The sequence below is a fragment of the Marmota monax genome, unplaced genomic scaffold (genome assembly GCF_021218885.2).
Source record: "Marmota monax isolate L192 unplaced genomic scaffold, Marmota_monax_Labrador192_F-V1.1 WCK01_AAM20220418_F8-fsc00061, whole genome shotgun sequence".
Lineage (NCBI taxonomy): Eukaryota > Metazoa > Chordata > Mammalia > Rodentia > Sciuridae > Marmota > Marmota monax.
Window position 1 is genome coordinate 19,475,801 of NW_026695230.1, and position 20,876 is coordinate 19,496,676.

At 34.0% G+C, this 20,876-nt stretch overlaps 1 non-coding gene across 1 annotated transcript; it reads left to right on the forward strand.

The window, feature by feature from the left end:
• Positions 1 to 6,673: 6,673 nt before the first annotated feature.
• LOC124088660 (small nucleolar RNA SNORD116) lies at positions 6,674 to 6,765 on the forward strand. Its single transcript, XR_006850418.1, has one exon. It is a non-coding gene; the product is annotated as a small nucleolar RNA SNORD116 (small nucleolar RNA).
• The last annotated feature ends 14,111 nt before the right edge of the window (positions 6,766 to 20,876 follow it).

Sequence of the window (20,876 nt, forward strand, 5' to 3'; positions counted from 1 at the left end):
AAACAAGAAAAGTGGGCCAGAAATTGCCAAAAGGAAAACAATAAATATCTATGAAGTAGATCTGGCATTACAGTAAACAACAGCTGTCAACTATACCACCCACAATAATGATAACAGCAAAATCATGAAAACATGAATGGTGTAGGAAGAAATTATATAAATAAATATTTCTAAATGATGGCAAATACAGTTTACTAAGAGAAAATAAAATGTGACAAGAAAGTTTAGAATGTTCAAAATATGAACAGAGAGAAAGCAAAATAGATGTAGCAAGTGATGGCTATAAAAAAGATTCTTAATGAAAAATGAAAGAATAATCTCCACTGAAGTGGTCAAAACTCTTAGTGAGGATGGATGATTAGTACCTATGCCCAACTATCCTTCTTTTTGTTTCTTCTTGGGCTATGTACTGAGATAAAGAAAGAGAGAGGGAGATGGAAAGAGAGAAAAAAAAGGCTAGTGGTTATTAATCCCCTCATTTTTGTATGTTGCTCACTGAGCTATCAGTTTGAGTAGCCAAAAACTGAAGTTGGTAAAAATACCATTCAATTTCCTTTCTCACCAATTAAGGACAGAATATGGGAAGTACTTACTCTCAATTGGAGTTTTGTCTGGAAATACCAGATTGATGCACTCCCAGTGTGGTGCTCCTGTAGAGTTTTAAGTGGGGAGTCCCAGCAATGGTACTTAGCTCTAATCAGACCTTAGCAATTTTGTTGGGTATATCTGTTCTGGAGAGATTAAATCAACACACCCCAAGGGCCAGATAGATGCTGATCTCTGCTGGGAGTCTGGATCTCAGGAGTCTCCTGAGAATTCTACTCACGAGGCATGAAAGCCAACCTTCCATAGGTCCCACACACTCTACTGCCCATGAATACAGTCTTCCCAGGTTTAGTTCCTAAGTCTGATCATGCTGCCCATTCAGATTCCCTTCATCAGGTCATATGAACCACCAGAATCGAACGGAAAGCAAGTTGTACTCCCCTCCATTTCTCCAACTTAAATGCCCCTGGATACAATCTTCTCTGTGCCTGTTTTGCTCATGTTCTGCTAAGTACATCCTAGGCCACCCAGTAGGTGGGGGGACACTATGGCAATATTTGCTGTGATCACCCAGGCTCCCACAGTAGCAAGCTGCATGTGGACTCCTCAAGATGGCTCCTTGCCTCAGCTCTCTGCTTGCCAGTTGAGAGAGTACTTTTCAAACACTAGTTCACTGTCCAGCCTCTGGATCACATAAATTCAGGTTGCTTTTCTGTTCTACAGTTTTTACCATGCCAAATTGTCTGCTATAGTTCTCTATGTTATCACACCCCTCTGAATAGAACCAGTGCTGCTGCCACTGTGTGCAACCAACTTGGCCCCAATGTACCTTTTCTTTTTCATTGTTCAATGCACCTAAATTTTTAAGTCTCTAAGAGACTCTGACCATCTGATACTGAATTTCACCTACCTCGCTGAGATGCTCGGTGAGAGGCAGTACTCCCACTGCTTATATCCTGAGCCACAGAGCAACTGGAAATGCAGCCTTCCTCTAATCTCTTACCTTGAATCCCTCATGGAATAGCACTTTTAAAAAGAAGTTACATCATTTGCAAAGACTTGAATGAAATCATAGTCCATTATGATAAATGAAATAAACCAAGAACGGAAAGATAAATACCATATGTTATCATTTATATATGGAATCTAAAACAATCGTGCTCATAGAACCAGAGAATAAAAATTATGGTTTATACATGTTGGGAGGAGGGTGGATAGAGATAATAAATAAGTGTACAAAGCCTGTTAGACGAATACATATGATTTTTTTGGATCAATTGCACAACATGATGAATACAAATAACACAATACTCTATATTTCAACATCACTGAGTTTAGTTTCAAATGTTCTCATCACAAAAAAGTTAAATGTGATATGTTAATTAGTTTGATTTAATCATTCCACATTGTGTTCAAAAATACCTTTTGTACCCCATAAATACATACAACTATAGTTTATCAACCCTATAATTTTAAAAAAACCTTATTCCTATTTTCAAAGCAGTTACAGTTTAAATGAAGCAAACTGAATCAGACTTCAGGGTAGGAAACCTAAACCATCTCAGGCATGTCAGACACAAGATATGTACCACAGGGAAATAGGCATCTCTAAAAACTCTGGGAGGCATTGAAGAGCCAAAATTAGTGGCCCATCACCCGACTATTGAATTCAGGCTCACATCATGAAGCTGTAGGACAGAGGGCAGCACTCTACTGATGCACTGCTACATTGTCTCCAGTTACGCATGAGGATGGCTTCCTTAAGGTAGAATGTTGAGGCTGGTCATTGAATCTAAATACTCACATCCCACACCCTGCATGCTATTAGCAAAATAGTTTTTTTTAAAGAGGAAGATAGGGAAGAAGGGTAAGGACAGGGAAAGGAAAGGAAAAAGAAAACATTTGACTTCTGAGTTCTCATAAGATAGTCTAGTTGGTGGAGACTTTTACACATCTAAAGCATCTAACGCAGTTTCTTGTTTCCAATGTCTTTAACAAGACAGGTCAGAAAGTATGTGAAGACTGAGGGAGTTAGTGTGTAATTTCTGCCACATGAACTTTTAATACACCTGCTAATGCTTTAATGTGTTACAGGTCCTTTGAAAGAAGTCCAGCCTTCAAGTAGGAAGGTAGACTAGGAAACATTTCAAAGAAACTGGAATTTGAGTTTACATTTGCAAGATAAACAGAATAATATTGCAGGAAAAGAAAAGGAAATTAGTGAAGCTGTCTGGGCTCTCTAGAAGTAAATGATCATGTCTGGAGTGTACGATGCAAAGTGAGGCAGGAAGAAAAGGTACTCAAGTTTAGTGAGGACTAGAAAGGAAGTAAAAGTCAGATCATGGTGGGCTCTGAAGGCCGTCCTGAAGAATCTGAAATATATCCTGTAGAAGTGGGGAATTTGAGCCAGACCTTAAGTGGTAGAGTGCTATGAATAAATTTAAGCTTCTGGATGCATGTGAATACTAGTCTGGAGGAGTTCAAGTCTAGAAGCAGGAAAGTCAGTTTAAAGAGTGTTGTAAATAGGAAATAAGAATAGAACTATTGAGCCGGAGAGAATCTTAATGTTAAACTATAACAAAAATTAAATTGGACATTGTAATAGTTTATTTAGCTGGAAAGGCTGTCTCTAAAAGAAAGGTAATAAAGTGAGAAGGCACAATGTAGATGAGGACTAGAGAGCCATCAACATAAGGGAATATTTCTACTTGGGAGTATTTCTAAATGATATCAACAGATAATAGCAAATGCATGGGATAAATTCAAGTTTGAATGGCTTATTTTAGTTCTACTGGAATCTGAACAAAACAAAAAGTGAGGGAGAAAAAACAGTACATGATTTTAAGTCTTGAATCCTGGTCAGATGGCATTTTCATTGACAGTATTGGGCAAGTCACAAGAAATTACAAGTTGAAAGATAGAAGGGAATTAATTCATTTTTGTCACTGTATGAATTATCATTAAAAATATATCAATTTGGAAGAAAATCGTCAAAGCAGTTTAAATAAATGCACGTTTTTCTGTATTCAAAGTAATTAACAATGGTAATCATTTTTCAATAATATATGATTTTTGTGTTGTGAAATATGATGAAGTTATTGGTTCATGTGTGTCTCTGGAACCAAAGGATGAGAAGCTCATGGAAATAGAAGAAGAAAATAAAGATGTCAGGAAAGAGAGATACACACATAACTAAATGGATGGGAACATGCAAATTTTGTGGACATAAGTTAATACTTTTCAAGACTAACCAAAAGAAATATAAAAAGAACATTTACATATAAGGAAGACTTGCACCTTGACCTTAGAAAGTACAAGCATGTAGATACTTGTCTCCAATTTCTGAATTGAGGCTGTATTTCAAATGAATTGGCTTCAAGAATTTTGCATCATCCTCAGTTTGAAAAACAAGACAGACTTTTCCATAATTGTATTTCCTGAGGTCTGTCCATGGAAAAACAATATGTCTACATTTCTCTCAAACGTGTTTCATCTTCTTTTAGCAGAACACTTTTAAAAACATTACAAATGGCCAACTTTGTTACATTATTAGAACATAAGCTGATAAAAGATACATTGAATCTGGGGGTACTCTGTAATAACAGCCAAAGGTGGGGAAAACATCACATGTGTAGGAAAAATCTACCTTGACCTTTGAGCACAACATTCACATACAACGAATTGCTGATAATTTAAAAGAAAAGATAAGCATATTCTTCCTGCTGTGGCAAAACAACTGCCTCTTAAAATTTCTTATCTAACTCAAACTACAGACCATTGAAATGAACCCATTTGCCTGTATGCCCTTCAATGGACAGTTTTCAGTTTGGGGATCTTATTTACCCATAAACATATTATCTTTGCCTCACATCTTACCACAACAACATTCAGAAAATTCCTTGTATAGTTTAAACACTCAAATATTTTGTAACTTAAATTTTTCTACCTGATTATTTAAACTACGTACTTGTCATATCAAAGTGCCAAACTTTATTACTTAAGATAAAGCCAAAGAATGCTATTATACAACGTTTTAGTGCAGATACAATGTATGTGTATAATTACAACTGCACCACCATTTTAGAATAGTTTTATGTTTTATTTATTTTTTTGTTAAATTTTAATGATCTTTATTCCACCATAATTATCATATGACAATAAAGTAATTTAACAAAAGACAAACAGGATCTAAAATGCCATAAAATCAATGAGATGCATTCTTTATTTGATACAAAAAGGCATCTAAAAGAGTAAATGAAACAAAGGTTTCATCTTTGAAAAAAAATACTTACAGGAGGAAAATTATTTTTTAAAATCTTAAAAACTTTTTTTTAACAAATATTCAAAAGCTTTAGCCATCTGGGAAGGAAATCCTATTCATTTGATCAAAAAAACCCAATTTGGATCAGACATACTTTGACAAATTAATGAGTTTTGTGTTATTGTACCTGACATATGACTAAAAATTTTAAATGAAAGTAATAAGATCTGTTTCTGATTATATGCTTCTGTATATCTAGATGTATGATATGTATGTGTGATATTTTCCTACCTCCTTACAAAATTGTCAAAAATAAATTGTGAAAGAGTGCTATTTTATTGAACTAAAGGAAAACAGTGCTTATACAAATAAAGCATTCTTTCAGAAAATTAAGAACTGAACCTGCTATGGTTTTGATATGGTTTAATTGTGTCTCCACAAAGGTTCATGTAATTAGAGGCTTGGTTCCCAGAGTGATGGTATTAGGAAGTGGTAGAATCTTTAAGAAATGGGGGGGGGGGTCTAGTACCATGTCCTTCAATCACTGGATCCATGAGATATTTTCTAATGTGACTTCTTAAGTAACACTTGCAAAAAGCGTGGTTATGAAAGGAGCAAGTTGGACCCCACTCAGCTCTCTCTACTTCCTGACTCAAGATGTGACCACACTCTCATATATACTCCCACTATTCCTCTCTGACATGATGTGACAGCTCCCACCAGAACTAAGCTAATGGAAATACCATGTCCTTGAACCGCCAAAAGTAAACTTAAATAAACCTCTTGTAAAGTTAACTGTATCCAATGCTTCGTTATGACGAATAGTTCACTAATACATAACCCAAATGCTATTCAAATTCACATGACTTGAGTAATCTTTGGGAAAATAAGAATATTATTGGTTTGAGTAAATCAGGCATGTCTAAAGCATTTTTAGCATTAAATAAAATACAGACACATGATTTTCCCACATGTTTACTAGTATAATGAGCTTTTGTTAGTTCTATATTACAAAACTTATCAGTGTGTTGCCCCTAAAGAAAAGTTAAAAACAAAACACCATATCCCTGAATGCCCTTTCCATTCCCAAAACAAACTAACCAAGTTAAGTGCACAATGAAAGTGGGTGTGAGCCACAATGTCTGGATACACATGGAAGGACTCTGGCTTTCTCTCATATATTCTGGAAATAAGAGCAGGTTAGTCTTATCTACAGAAAGCTACTTTCTTACATGTACACCAGGGCAGCTGCTCCTTGGGATACTAGTCATACAAGGAACAAAGGAAACTAAGCAAATTATTGTCACTACTTCTATAGCCTAACTTATAAAACTCCCCTTCCTGCTGTAACTGGGGTGGATCAGAATACCATAGAAAGGGAAGTGCTCATCCAGGTGGTCTCCCTGGACTTTCTGGAAAAATACCAGAGACACACCTGTCTAGTGCATTGCTATTGGGCTTTCTGGCAAGGTACTGGAGGTACAACATGGAGCAGAAGTACAAATTGTTGGCCCACTGTCTGATGAAATATATATCTAGCTGTTGCCACTAGATCTTCCACATAAGCATTTCTCAATGAAACTTACATTTCATATCCCACCTCCAAGTGTCCTTATTTGTCTCTTGGCAGCCTATCACACTGCCATAGCACAACCAAGCAGTAAACATTACAGTTAGTGAGAGGACAGCAGATGGCAGATTCAAGGAAGGGTACAATCCCAGCAGTCTCTGAACACCATATTTACAGTGACAGACTGCTCCTCAGAGAGGTGAGTAACAAAGGGAATTCACTGAAATTTAATACTGGACTATAAAAGGAACTCTAAAGACACACAGCCAGAAACATATTATTAAGAAGTACTATGTTGATCGATGATGACTCCCACAAAAACATTCCTTGGAAGTGGAACAAAATGAGTGAAAACTCTATAAAAAAAAAAGAAAAAAATATGTTATTAAGAGTCTTTTCTGAAATGCAAACTAAAACTACACTGATATTTCATGTCACTCCAGTTAGAATGACAATTATCAAGAATACAAGTAATAATAAATACTGACGAGGATGTGGGGACAAAGGTACATTCATACCCTGCTGGTTAGACTGCAAATTGGCACAACCATTCTGGAAAGAAGTAGGAGATTCCTCAGAAAACTTGGAATGGAACCACCATTTAGCCCAGTTATCCCACTCCTCAGTCTGTATACAAAGGACTTAAAATTGGCATAGTACAGTGACACAGCCACATCAATGTTCATAGCAGCTCAAATTCACAACAGCTAAGCTATGAAACCAACTTAGGGAATGAATAAAGAAAATGTGATACATATACACAATGGAATACTACTCAGCCATAAAGAAGAATGAAATTATAGCATTTGTCAGTAAATGGATGGAATTGGAGACTATTATGCTAAGCGAAATAAGTCAATCCCCAGAAAACAAAGGCCAAATGTTCTCTCTAATATACAAATACTGACTCACAATGGGGGAAGTGGGGTGGAGGTTCACCAAATTGGACAGAGGGGAGTAGAGAAGGGATAGGAATGGGAAAGACAAGAATTAAATTGGACATAACATTCCTATGTTCATATATGTATGCATAAGCAGTTTCATTCCATATGATATACAAGTACAAAAATGGGAAGTTATACTCCATGTATGAATGATATCTCAAAATGCATTCTACTGTTGTATATAATTAAAAAGAACAAATAGAAAATTTTTTTTTAAAAAATATTCCTTTCTGGGGCTGGGATTGTAATTCATTGGCATAATGCTTGCCTAGCACATGTGAGGCACTGAGTTCAAGCCTCAACACCACATAAAAATAAATAAATAAAATAAAAGGTATTGTGTTCATCTACAACTTAAAAATATATATATTTTTAAGAGTCTTTTCTTCTTTTTTTCATTTTTGCGTATTTCTTGTTTTCTCTGTATTCCCTTTATTTATTTTTTATTCATTTTTAAAATTTTAACTTTCCAAATTTCTTCAAATATCATTGCATTGTATTGTATTATTTTTACTTTTTTCCATATGCATGATTTTGTGTGTGTGTGTGTGTGTGTGTGTGTGTGAGAGAGAGAGAGAGAGAGAGAGAGAGAGAGAGAGAGAGAGAGAGAGTTCTTTTTTTGTAGATGGGTTGAAAAATTATGTCATATATATCATATAGTTTTACTTTTACACTGATAATTTTCTTCTGCATTTTATAATTATTTAGACTTGAATTGACTTAGGTGGAGTATAATTATACAAGGATTCAAGTTATTTGGATCCTACACTTGCTCATTTGTTCATGATTAGCTTCTTTTCCCTCCTATCTCTCCTTCTTTACTCTATTCCCCCACTAACACACAAATTTTTCTATTCCTTCTTTCTCTCTTTATTGTTTCATTATTTCAATTAATTTTCTATTTCTTCTTTACAGTTTACATCTGCTATCTTCTGCCTCACCTCTGATAAAGTTTTCAAAATATTTCAGGCATTTTTTTACCTTCCACTTTGATTTGTTGAAAATTCACTTGAGTACACAGTATGCAATAAAGGATGAAAAATGATAGAACATTATCAGAATTTAGAAGAACTCTGGGATAACATCAAGAGACCAAACCAGAGAATCATTGGGATAGAGGAGAATACAGAGATACAGGCTAAAAGTATTCAGAATACTTTCATTGTGATAGTAACAGAAAACTTTTGCCATATCAGAAATGAGAAAGACATCCACATATAGGAAAGGTACAGGATCCCAAATAGACCAAATCAGAAAAGAAGCTCACCAAGACATATCATAATCAAAATGACGAATGCAGAAAATAAGAAAATAATATTAAAAGCTGCAAAAGAGAAACATCGTCACATTTAGAGGCAAACCAACAAAGCTCACTTCTGACTTCTCAACTCAAACCCAAAAACCAAAGAAGGCCAAGAATAAGAGATGTTCTAAGCTCTAAAAGAAAACAATTGCCAATCAAGATTTCTATATCCAGCAAAGCTCTCTTTCAAATTCAGTGGGGATAAAATATTTTCTTTACAAAGACAAACTAAAAAGATTCATGAACAACCTGCCAGGACTAAAAAGAATACTTAAAGATAAACTGCAGAGGGAGAAAATCAAAACCAAAAGAAATCCCAAAACTCCTAAGTAGAGAAAGATCAATAGAAGAATAATCAACCAAATGAGAATCAAGATATGATTAAATATTAAATATATCAAAAAAATCAAAATGACAGGAAATCACAAACATTGAATATGAATTGTCTCAACTTTCCAATTAAAAGACAGAGATTAGTAGAATGGATCAAAAAACAAGATGCAACTATAAGCTATTTGCAAGAGATTCATCTCATAGACAAAGACACTGGAAGGCTAAAGGTAAAAAGATGAAAAAAATGTTCCATGCAAATGCAGTCCAAAAACAAGCTGAAGTAACTTTCTTATATCTGATGATGCAGATTTCAAGCAAAAAAAAAAAAATGACAATTGCTTTATTTTAGAGCTTGGAATATCTCATTTCTGGCCTTCTTTGATTTTAGAATCTGAGTTAAGACGTCAGAAGTGAGCCTTAAAAGAGAATAATCCAACAAGAAGATATAAACATGGCAAATATATACCCCAAATGTCAGTACCCCCAATTACATAAATACAAATACCTCTTGACATTAAATATCAGATAGACGGCTGGGGTTGTGGCTCAGCGGTAGAGCGCTCCCCTAGCATGGGTGGGACCCAGGTTCGATCCCCAGCACCACATAAAAATAAAGGCATTGTGTTGTGTCCATCTACACCTAAAAAATAAATATTAAAAAACAACAACAACTGTTGCTCCCTTCCCCTGACTCAGGCAAAGGCAAGGCCCTACTGAGGTGGATGGCACAAGGTGTCCATCCTCTGGAGGAGCGCAGCATGTTTCTGGGAATGGGCTGGTTTGTTTTTGTATTCCTGTTAATAAGTATAGTTTTGACTTCTCATATGACCATTAAGCATGAAGGAAAAAACATGAATAGATCTGTTTGCTATAAATGCAATGATTCAGCTGTGGAACATAAATTGTTAATGTTTAATGAGAAACCTCCTGTAGAAAAAAATAGTCAAGGAAAATTTTTTTTTATTATTGTTTGTTCAAAACATTACAAAGCTCTTGACATATCATATTTCATATATTTGATTCAAGTGGGTTATGAACTCCCATTTGTACCCCGTATACAGATTGCAGAATCACATCGGTTACACATCCACGTTTTTACATATTGCCATTCTAGTGACTGTTGTATTCTGCTACCTTTCCTATCCTCTACTATCCCCCCTCCCCTCCCTTCCCATCTTCTCTCTCTACCCCATCTACTGTAATTCATTTCTCTCCCTTGTCAAGGAAATTTTTGAGAAATTAAATTAAAATCTAGAGAAGAAAAATTAATGTTAAGAAGACAGATTAGTGCTTAGTACTGGGCAACTTGTTCTTGTTCTTGTGCACAATGGTTTGATGCTCTTCCTCTTGATTGATTAAAATTAGTAGCCTCTCTTTTCAAGTTAACCACTTGCCATATTCGTGGCGCTGGTTCTAGTCAGTAAGTCAAGAAAGAATAGTCAAGGGATAGGTCAATAGTTTGGGACATTTCTAACTATTATTAAAAGCTAACTAAGCAGAAACAGCTCAAAGCAAAACGCGAACTGAAAGTAAAAAATGCTTGCTTATGCATAAGCCAAGATACATTCTTCTTATCTAATTGTAGCTACGTAAAATTTTGTTTCCTTGAATAATGTTTCTTGTTTTGTAACCACAAAATACTGTTAGCCTGCCAAAATGAAAAGTATATATGATTAACTTCACAAGAATCAGAATCAGCACCTTCACTCTAGTGTCTGTGTTGTTTCTCCGCTGCCTTTCGCAGACTCCTCACCATCCATTCGTCCAGCTGGAGCTGTACTCTGACAAACAACAAAAAAAAAACCTATATTTAAAAAAATATATATATCAGGGGCTGGGATTGTGGCTCAGTGGTAGGGCGCTCACCTAGCATGGGCAGGACCCGGGTTCGATCCTCAGCACCACATAAAAATAAAGGCATTGTGTTGTGTCCATCTACACCTTAAAAATAAATAAATAAATATTTTTCAAAAAAATATATCAGATAGATTCTAATACAATAATAATGGGTGATTTCAACACACACTTATCACTAATAGATCATCAAAATATAAGATTGATAAAGATATTTCCAAATTAAATAATACTATAAATCAAATGGACTTAAGAGACATCACAGAATATTTTACGCCCCCCCCCCCAAACAGTTGGATTTCTCTTCTTAGCAATTCATGGAAACTTTTCCAAAATAGATTATGTTCTAGGTCACAATGTAAATCTTAGAAAATCCAAAAAAGTCAAAATAATCTTGTGCATTTTATCGGATCATAATGGAAAGAGACTAGGAATCAACAGCAAGAAAAATAATGGAAACTATATAAACACATGGAAATTGACCAAAACTTTTTTAAATAAAGAATGGATCAAAGAAGAAATGAGATAAGAAACCAAGAAATTCTTAGAAATAAATGAGAACAAAGTTATGACATATCAAAATCTGTGGGGAGTTCTAAAAGGAAAATTTATAGCATTGAGTACCTACATTAAAAAATATATTCTCAAATAAATAAGCTCATGTTCCACTTCAAGGCCTTAGAAAAGGAAGAATAAACTAATTCCAAAATTAGTAGAAGACAGGAAATAATAAAGATCAGACATAAAATTGAGTATAGAAAACAATATTCATTAACAAGACAATGAAGAGTTGGTTCTTTGAAAGATAAATAAAATTGGTAAATGCTTAACCAAACTATCCAAAAGAAAGAGAAGACCCAAATAAATAAACTTGGAGATGAAAAATAGAGATAGCACCACAGACAGTTCTGAAATCCATAGGATTATTAGAAAATGTTTTTGCAACTTTATACGCCAATAAACTGGAAAATCTAGATGACAATGACAAGTTTCTAGACATATGTGACCTAACTAAATTGAACCAGAAAGATACAAAAAACATTAAAGAGACCAATATCAAGTAATAAAATTGAAACAGCAATTAAGAGTCTTCCAACAAAGAAAAGCCTAGGACCAGATGGATTCTCAGCTGAGTTTTACCAGACATTTTTTAAAGAAGAAATAACATCAATATTTCTCAAATTATCCCATGAAGTGAAAAGGAAAGGAAAACTCTCAAATATATTCTATGAATCCATTTTCATACTAAAACTAGAAAAAGACACATCAAGGAAAGAAAACTATAGACCAATATCCCTGATGAACATAGATGCTGAAATTCTTAATAAAATATGGGCAAGTTGCATTCAAAAACACATCAGGAAGATAATATACCAGGATCAAGTGGATTTTATCCCAGGGATGCAAATTTGGTTCAACATACACAAATTTAAAAAAGATAATTAAGAATTAAGGGCAAGAATCATGTGATAATCTCAATAAATGCAGATAATATCTTTAATAAAATCTAGCATCCATTCACATAAAAAAAATCTGTAGAAACTAGGATAAAAGGAACTTACCTCAACATTATAAAGGCTATCTGTAGCAAAGCCAAAGCCAATACCATACTAAATAGAGTTGTACAAATAGGAAGAGAAGTCAAATTGTTTGCTGATGATATGACCCAATGTGTAAAAGACCAAAAATTTCTGCCAGAAGACTTCTAAAGCTGATAAATTCAGCAAAACAGCAGGATATAAGATCAACACCCATAAATCAATAGTTTTTCTATACTCCAACAGTGATTTTTCTAAGAAACAAGTCAGGAAAACCATCCCTTTCACAATAATCTCAAAAAAAAAAAAATTAAATTCTTGAGATTAAATCTAACCAAGGACATAAAAAAGCTCTACAACAAAAATTATAAAACACTGAAGAAAGAAACTGAAGACCTTAGAAGATGTAAAAATACCCATGTTCTTGGGTAGCCATAATTAATACTATAAAAATGGTCCTATCACCAAAAGAAATATATAAGTTCAATGCAATCTCCATCAAAATAACAATGACATTCTTCACAAAATTAGAAATTAAATTCATTTGGAATAATAAGAGATCCAGGATAGCCAAAGTAAAACTAACCAAAAAGAGTGGTACAGGACTCATCACAATAACTGGTCTGAAATTATACTGCAAAGCTATAGTGACAAAAACAGCGTGACACTGGAATTAAAATAGACATAAGAACCAATGAAACAAAATGGAAAACACACAGACAGACTCACATACTTATAGCTATTTGATGCTTAATAAAGGTGCCAAAAATACATGTTGGAGAAAAGACAATCTTTTTAACAAATGTTACTGGGGAAACTGAATATATTCCTGGACAAGAAGGAAACCAGATTCCCAACTCCCACCCTGCACAAAAGTCAAATCAAAATGGATCAAAGACATAGGAATTAGACAAGAAAATTGACAACTGCTAGACAAAAACATAGGATGAACACATTATCATATTGGTACTTAGTCTCTTAATAAGACCCCTACAGCTCACAAAATAAAACCAAGAATCAATATTTGGGATACCATCAAATTAAAAAGTTTCTGCACAGCAAAGTAAATGATTAAGAGCACGAAGAGAGAACCTACAGATTTGGAGAAAATCTTTGCCAACTGCTCCTCTCCCAAGGGATTAATGTCTAGAATATATAAAGAACTCAAAAATGTTAATACCAAAAAAAAATCTAATCAACAAATGGGTAAGAGAGCAGACACATCTCAAAAGAAGAAAAACAAATGGCCAACAAATATATGAAAAGATGTTCAACATCTCTAACAATCAGGGAAATGCAAATCAAAACTACACTAAGATTTCATCTCACTCCAGTCAAAGAGCAATTTTCAAGAATACAAAACTAATAAATGCTGGCAAAATGTAGCGGGGGAAGCTACAATCATCCATTGTAGTTGGAACTGCAAATTAGTATAATCACTCTGGAAAGCAATATGGAGATTCCTCAAAAAACCTAGGAATGAAATGACCATAACCCAGCTATCCCACTCCTTGGTATTTTGCCAAAAGAACTAAAATCAGCATACTATAGTAATACAGCCCCCTCAATGTTTATAGCAGCATGATTAAAAATAGCCAAATTATGGTTTCAACTCAGGTGCCCTCTACTTAGCCAAAAGAAAAGGAAATTTGGCATTTGTCAGTAAATGAATAGAACTGAAGAACATCATCCCAAGTGAGATAAGACAGTCTCAGAAAATCAGGGGTCAAATGTTTTCTCTTAATATGTGGAAGCTATGGATGTGAGGGCCATTCAACTGCAATATCTGTCACCCCACTGCTCACCAGGGTTGATTCAGCTGATCCAGCTGGCTAGGTAGGTGTCCCCTTCCTCCCTCATTGCTTCATGTTCCTCCCTCCAGAAGCTGCATGCTTGGTAGAAAAGGATGACCTTCCCAGATAGAGGAGGATAGGATATAGGAATAGGTGCCTCCCCTGTAACCTCCAAACAAGCTCTCATATGTGGAAACTAGATCAAAATAATGGGGGAAAGGAGAGGAGGATCAGATATTATAAATACTTAAGGAAGATCAGTAGAGTATAAGGAGATTGAGAGGGTCAGTGCTGACAGGAAAGGGGAGGAAATGATAAACGAATTTTTTTTAAATATGCTATATGTCTATATAAATATACCACAAGGAATCTCACCTTCATGTAGAAGTACAAACAACCAAATAAATAAATAAACAAAATGAAGATCAGTAGAGTAGAAGAAGGAAACTGGTGAGAGGAAGGAGGAAGGGAGAGAAAACGAGAGAATGTGAACTGAAACCAAATTCCCTGCATGTGTTATTTTTATTAGGATGAACCCAACTACTGATGTATAACATTCTAATAAAAAAATGATAGTCAGCAAGCAAAATAACTTGAGATGGTGGTTCATTGGTTATCGTCTCATCTTCATGAGCAATCAAAGCATATTTTGTGTGTGTGTGTGTGGTGCTGGGGATTGAACTCAGGGCCTTGTGAATGCAAAGCAAGCACTCTACCAACTGAGCTATATCCACAGTCTCTAAGCAAAAATTTTTAAAAATTAATCAGTTAAATTGAAGGTAAAATTCCTATGTAAAACATGTTTTCCCTATACCAGAAGATTTAAACATTCTTGTCATTAACAACTAAAGTTGAGACTGAGAGAAGTTTATATCAACCATTTTATGCTCAAACCCAGCAAGCAAATAAGCAAAAACAAAAGCAAAATAAAGGGAGTAAAAAAAAAGGATAGAGATAAAATTTTGCCTCTGACAATTTTTTATTATGGAGACACTAAAAATATTATTTAAGACTGTTAGTAAACATGTTCTGTGCCACAATAACAAACTACAATGAGAAGACAAAAGCTTCTAGAACTTATGATTCAAAAATATATCGATATGCAGATTTCTGGTGTGACATTTCACAATTTCTTGCTTCCTACTATTCATTATAAACCTACGTCACTAAGAGTTAAGAATCATAATTTACATATGTAACTGATTATTTAAAACCATATACAAGAAAAATAAGATGTGCTTTTGGTAAGTAGAAACTCCAAGGTATAAGGATATTGAGTTACAGGAAAAGGAGAGTAAATTTTTATCCTAAAGTAGAATGACTGATGGTTTCAAAATGAGAAAGGACAAAAAGCAAAGTAGACTCTGTGTCCTCTCTTCTGTACCAATGGTCTACCAGTCTGTTTGGTGCCAATACCATGCTGTTTTTGTTACTATTGCTCTGTAGTATGGTTTAAGGTCTGGTATAGTGATGCCACCTACTAAGTGGTGCTTCCTGCTAAGGATTGCTTTAGCTATTCTGGGTCTCTTATTTTTCCAGATAAATTTTATGATTGCTTTTTCTATTTCTATGAGTAATGCCATTGGGATTTTGATCAGAATTGCATTAAATCTGTATAGTGCTTTTGGTAGTATGGTCATTTGATAATATTAATTCTGTCTATCCAAGAGCAAGGTAGACCTTTCCATCTTCTAAGGTCTTTTTTGATTTCTTTATTTAGGGTTTTGTAGTTTTCACTGTATAGATCTTTGACACCTTTCAATAAGTTGATTCCAACTTTTTTTTTTTAGGCTATTGTAAATGGGGTAGTTTTCCTCATTTCCCTTTCAGAGGATTTGTCCCTGATATACAGAAATGCTTTTGTTTTATGGGTGTTGATTTTACCCTCACACATAAGATAGAGCACTAATCTCTAGAGTATATAAAGAACTCAAAAAGCTAAACACACACACACAAAAAAACAATCAATAAATGAGCTAAAGACCTGAACAGACACTTCTCAGAAGATGATATACAATCAATCAACAAGTATATGAAAAAAATTTTCATCATCTCTAGCAATTAGAGAAATGCAAATCAAAACTACTCTAAGATTTCACCTCACTCCAGTCAGAGTGGCAGCTTTTATGAATACAAACAACAATAAATATTGGCGAGGATGTGGGGAAAAATTTATACTCATAACATTGCTGGTGGGACTGCAAATTGGTGCAGCCAATATGGAAAGCAGTATGGAGATTTCTTGGAAAATTGGGAATGGAACCACCATTTGACTCAGCTATCCCTCTCCTCGGTCTATACCCAAAGGACTTAAAAACAGCATACTTCAGGGACACAGCCACATCAATATTTATAACAGCACAATTCACAATAGCCAAACTGTGGAATCAAACTAGATGTCCTTCAATAGATGAATGGATTAAAAAAAATGTGGCATGGGCTGGAGTTGTGGCTCAGTGGTAGAGTACTTGTCTGGCATACACGAGGTACTAGGTTCGATTCTCAGCACCACATAAATGTAAAATAAAGATACGTGTCCATCTAAAACTAAAAAATAAATGTTAAAAAATGTGGCATATATACACAATGGAATATTACTCAGCAATAAAAGAGAATAAAATCATGGCATTTACAGGTAAATGAATGGAGTTAGAGAAAAATAATGCTAAATGAAGTTAGCCAATTCCAAAAAAAACAAATGCCAAATGTTTTCTCTGATATAAGGAGGCTGATTCATAGTGGGGTAGGGAGAGGGAGGATGGGAAGAATAGATGAACTCTAGATAGGGCGGGGGTGGAGGGGGGAAAAAAAGCAGGGGATTAGCAATGATAAAAGTGGAATAAGATGGAAATCATTATCCAAAGTACATGTATGAAGACACGAATTGGTGTGAATATACTTTATATACAACCAGAGATATGAAAAATTGTGCTCTATGTGTATAATGAATTGTAATGCATTCTGCTCTCATATATTTTAAAAATCGATAAAAGTAAATAAATAAATAAATAAGAAAGGTAGATAGGAATGTTGTAAAAGGTTTGTGAAATATGAATCTTATGAAAGGAATTTTATGTGTGATAATTAAATTTTATGTGTTTTAACCAAAAGTACACTGATGCAAAACTAAAATTTAGTTTTCTTTATTATCTTGTGTATAGGTTTATAAAGTCTCCACTAAAAAGCTCCGGAGTAAATTGAGTAAGCTTGCAGCATAAAAAAATCAGTGCTCAAAAATCTGCAGTTTTTCTATATGCTAATTAGCAATCTATCTGGAAAAAAAATCCCATTTACAAAAGCTTAAAAACTAAATACCTAGGGATAACTTCATGGAAAAAATTAAAAGATTTCTACAATAAAATACTGATGAAAGAAGTTTAAAAGGATACGATTAATCATGAATTAAAAGAATTAATATGAAAGTGTCCATTTTACCCAAAGAACCCCACAGATTCAGTGTAATCCTTATCAAAATACCAATGTCATTCTTCTCAGAATAGAGAACCTAGAAATAACCCCATGTATTTACAGCCAATTGATTTTTGACAAAAAGATAATGATACATGAGGGGAAAAATTATCTTTTTCAATAAATGATTTTAGGAAAGCTGGATATTCACATGCAGAAAAATGAAAGTAGAACACTGTCTCTCATAGGTTACAAATACAAACTCAAAATAGATCAAACTTCCATATAAACCTAAACTATGAAATCACTAAAATAAAATAAGGGAAATGCTTCAGAATGTTGGTTTAGGCAATGATATTTTGCATATGACCCCAAACACACAGGCGACAAAAATAAAAATTTATGAATGGGACGGCATCAAACTAAAAAGCTTCCATGCAACAAGAGAAACAATCAGAAGAGCAAAGAGACAACCCACAGAATCCAAGAACATATTTACAAACTATGAATCTAAGAAGGGGTTAATATCCAAATATATCAGCAACTCAAAACAAATCAATAGCCAGAAAGCAAATAACCTAATTTTAAGTGGGCTAAGGATCTGAATAGACATTTCTCAAAAGACATATAAATGGCCTCAAATATATGATAAATCTTCAATATCATTGGTATCAGGGAAATGCAAATCAAAACAGTAGTATACACCTGTAATCCCAGTTATTCAGGAGGCTGATGGTACATACCTTTTTAAAAATAGATTTCCAATTTTTAAATAATGTGAAGAATTTCAAATAACATTATCAATGTCAATTAATTAAATAATTTCAAATGAATTGTTCTTATTTTAAAGTTTCCTAAAGTAAAAGTATTTCCTTTGAGTAGTTGTGAGATGTTTGTATAAACACCTACTATGTGGAGGTAGAGGGAGAGAATATGGTCTTCTCTGTTAAAACAGTAAGTTTTTCTTGGATCATTGGTCTGCTCCCAGTAGAAAATATTGTAAGGTTTTTCTTTACCTTTAGGTAATTGGCCTAGAAAACAAAGATTCTGTGTTTCGCCAAAATAGTTTTCTAGGCTTCATGTTGTCTTTATTAGGTTTAGGGTTTTGATTACTTAGAAAACTGAGTCCTATCCAAGAAAAAAAAACTAAGAAAAGAAAAGCCAATGTTTTTCTGCAACTAAGCAACTGTCTATATTTTCCTTTAAAGCATCTGAATATCATTCTGATTAATGAAGACTATTATTTAACAGTTACCTACAATACTGTCTTGATCAAGTGTTTTAAACATTGATATTTTGACAAACATCTTAAAACCAAATTCTAAATTAAATTATTTTCTTTACAGCAAATTAATTTTGGGATCTTCCAGATGAGCTCTTGGAACATTTCAAAAGGATATATTTATTTATTTTTTAAAGGCAGATATTAAACTAATAGGGATCATTTGTTATTTTAAATTAGAGGGGGAATAGCAAATAATAAGTAATACCAAACCTTCTTTGGGATATATATATATATATATATATATATATATATATATATATATATATGTGTGTGTGTGTGTGTTATTAATATAGGTTTCAGAAATCATAAGAAAGTTACAGAAACCAAATATTCCTGGTATAATGCTATCAGTCATGATTCTACTTAGTTCTATAAAATAACTAAAATAACTAAACTTCCTTTCATTTGTGTCATTATTGCAATCAGCTCTTTACTATGATCATTTTAAATTTTGCATTCACAGCTTGCTCAATTATTCTACTGAGAAACTATAATCCCAAAGTGTTTCATCTTCAAAGGGATTCATGAAAAGAATCCTGACAAGTAGAGGTTTCTAATAACTTTAAGATCACACCATTGAACTGGATAAGAATTCCCAGAACTCTAATAAAGAAACTGGTCCATGAAACTATTAACCCAACATCAAGCTAATAAGAATTAACTGAACATCAAGGAAATTATTTGGCAAATTCTCATGCTTAGTTAGCTAGTACTGAAGTTTTTGAGATACACAATTTGAACAAACACCAAAAGATTGATCCAAGTTAAATTGAATAAACAGTATTAGGCACCTGAATTGGAGAACAAAATTTGTATTTAAGAGGACATAAATCCAATATTAACTGTGGACTCCTGGAAAGCGTAGACATCACATAGTCGCTTCTAAGTATTTAACGTTTCTATTATTAAAAATTTCTGCATTGCATGACTTATTGTGGAAGAAATTAAATGATCCAAATTATGAAATGTATTTGTGGGGTGACTATTCTAAAATTGCTAACGTGGTTTAGAACCAATCTTTGTTTTAATGTGGTTTTATAACCAAATCTATGCTTTGTCAAACCCATAATTCTGTTAAGACAATAAAAACTTCAGGGAATATATTTATGGCAACTGCTGGATCAGTTGAACACTTACAGATGGATTTTATTCCATTTTCATCTTCAATTCATGTTTTTATGGTTGTATAAAAATTTTCCCATGCAGGAAGATTGGTGTTATAAAGTATCTAAAAGGTTATTTTAAAATGTTTCCCTTATGGGGTTTTCCTTTAGAAATTTCCAATGATAAAGGCACTCATTTAACCAAACAAGTTGCAAAACAATTAAATGAGGTATTACAAATACAACAGCATTAGGCAAAACTAACTGAAATCAACTAGTTTGTCTTAGTCAAAGAAATTACTAATCGATGGCTACCAGGTCCACTCCATTGGAAAACATAGATTAACCCTTTATGAAATAGTTAATGGAAGGTCCATTTCCCTAATAGTAGAACCTCAAGTATCTCCCAATCTTATAAATTCTGACAGGACTCAACAATGAAAGACTTTAATGCATTTTATCATTGTGATGAAGGTACTTTTTCCAGGTAAAATGAGATCTTTATGACCCACCAAGTGATGTCAACTAGACCTTTCATGATCCAGAATCCAAAGATTAGGTCTTATGGAAGTAACATCAAAGAAAAACTTCCTTTATTCTCCCTGCTTTATGTCAAGGGCTTTATACTAATGTCACTAATGAAAGTATGGAGTCATTACTAGTTTGGCTGCTTCTTGCCACTTATAATATGTGGCCAAATTCAGGAGATATACCTATGTCCAGAAAAACCTGGGGCTCTATGAAAGCACTACAGAACTATTTGCAGAAACTGGCAATGAAACATGCTTTTTATGTGCAGCCTTTCCCAGGACCAAAGAGTATAACTATTTCTGCCAAGATGAGGGATGCAGTGTTATATGAGCACCTACATCCATTTATGATGACCTGGTATCAATATTATACCCAATTAGTATGGAAGTCCCTCCAGAAATCAGCAT